General features: G+C 41.4%; 1 long non-coding RNA gene across 2 annotated transcripts in view; it reads right to left on the reverse strand.

Annotated features, from left to right (window-relative positions):
• Nucleotides 1–1,248, reverse strand: part of LOC107988137 (uncharacterized) — a 5,332-nt gene extending 4,084 nt beyond the window's left edge. Inside the window, exons 1-2 of one of the 2 annotated variants that reach the window (XR_001759810.2) lie at nucleotides 1,128–1,248; nucleotides 294–529 (exon numbers count right to left, since the gene is read on the reverse strand). This is a non-coding gene — a long non-coding RNA (uncharacterized LOC107988137). The other variant, XR_003049105.1, reaches the window with a different exon arrangement.
• Nucleotides 1,249–1,712: the final 464 nt, after the last annotated feature.

The raw sequence follows: 1,712 nt of genomic DNA on the forward strand, positions 1-1,712 counted from the left end.
CCCCCCCCATTGCGCTACCCAGGTGACAGCTCCACAAAGTGCCCCTAAACTAAGTCCAGAACTGTGTCAGTTCGGACAAAGTGTGCGACAGCGATTACCAGTTTAGACCCGAGCCGCTTTCTGAGCTCGTTAGCACGCTAGTGTGTTTTAAAGAGTGTGTGTGTTGACGGAGCAGAACTTCGGAGCACCACCACCACAACACGGAGGAATGCTAATAAAAGTGCTTTGGCTCGATCTAAACGGCTCATTTCAACCAGAAACGGGTGTGTAGTAAGCCCCAGTGTATTCGTTACCTGCCGGGCCCTCTGTAAAGCATCGACCAGGCCGTCTGACTTCAGCCCCGGCTGGTTCATCGAGGCCTGTCCCTGCACCAGCTCCGCCATCATAGCGACACCAGCTAGCCGTTAGCCTGTAGCTGTTAGCCGGATTAGCTCGCTCTGCTAGCTTTGCTGAAGCCGTACCCAGAGAGCGCAAAAAAGGCGAGAGGTGTCACTCTGACAGATTATTTTACGAACCACAAAGAAACGACCTGTTGGCAGTAGAAAACACGGAAATGTTTCAGGACCGACTGTAACGGCGTCTAACGTCCGTTGGTGTTTGAACATGAATACGTATGAAACAAAAATGCGTCTGAAATGTTCCTTCTTTTTTTTCATTTTTTGAAAAAGCATAAAAATAACAACTGTAAACATGGACAATCAAGTTTGTCATTAAACATTTATGAATGCAGGATTTATAATAAGTATTTTGTATTAATTTGTACATTTTTTTACAAAACTGACCTAATAAATTAGGTTTTTGGGTTTATTTTAATTTGTAATCATTTAATCATTTTTAATCATTAATCACAAAATAAGACGTAGCCTTACTTTCTTTTCTGCTAGTTCTGCTGCTATTTACCTATAGTTACTATAGTGTATAGTGTTGCTATAAAATGGCCGAATATATGTCTGCACTAGCTGTCTATCACCAGCATTCTAATTTTAGCGTTCTAATCATTCTCCGATATCTTAACGATTAAGCAATGAATATATTTATGACCAAAGTACACGTTCTTTCTCGGGGTCCAGTTAAGCTAAGCTAATGCTAATAACGCTCTCGTCCTGCTTATGTTGAAATCAACATACCTTTAAGGAAAACTAACGTACGGAGTAAATCGTCTGTATTTTCAAAGATCTCTGTCGCTACTCAGCTGTGGACAACCTGCTGCTCCGTTTCCGCTTCCGCGTTCAGTCACGTGGTTGAACCAGCTCCACAGGTGGACTGGTGAGAGTAGGAAAGTCGGACTGGTAACGTTTTGATTTGATCAACCGTTTGTTTAAAGTAATTCGTTTTTCTTCTTCTGAGGTCACTGGAAAGTGTGAACTCTGATCTTTGACCTCTGGAGAAAAGACACTGGACTTACTTACTTAGCAACAGTAATTAAATATTAGTAAATAATATTTTTGTAGTGTAATTTTTGTTTGTGCTACATACATGCTACATACTATGTGTGTGTTTTTGTGTGGATATTTTTTAAAGAAATAGTTGGAATTTTAAAAAAAACTGTCCATGTGAGAGAAATCCCATATGGTGTAAACAAACAGGACCCCTCATTGTTCAACCTCCACACACACACACACACGCACTCATACACACACGTGAGCACACACACTCGCTACGCACACACAATGGGTCTTTAATGCCACTTAAGGCTGTTAGAGTTTCCTGTT

This window comes from Cynoglossus semilaevis, unplaced genomic scaffold, assembly GCF_000523025.1.
Source record: "Cynoglossus semilaevis isolate Cse_v1.0 unplaced genomic scaffold, Cse_v1.0 scaffold1121, whole genome shotgun sequence".
Lineage (NCBI taxonomy): Eukaryota > Metazoa > Chordata > Actinopteri > Pleuronectiformes > Cynoglossidae > Cynoglossus > Cynoglossus semilaevis.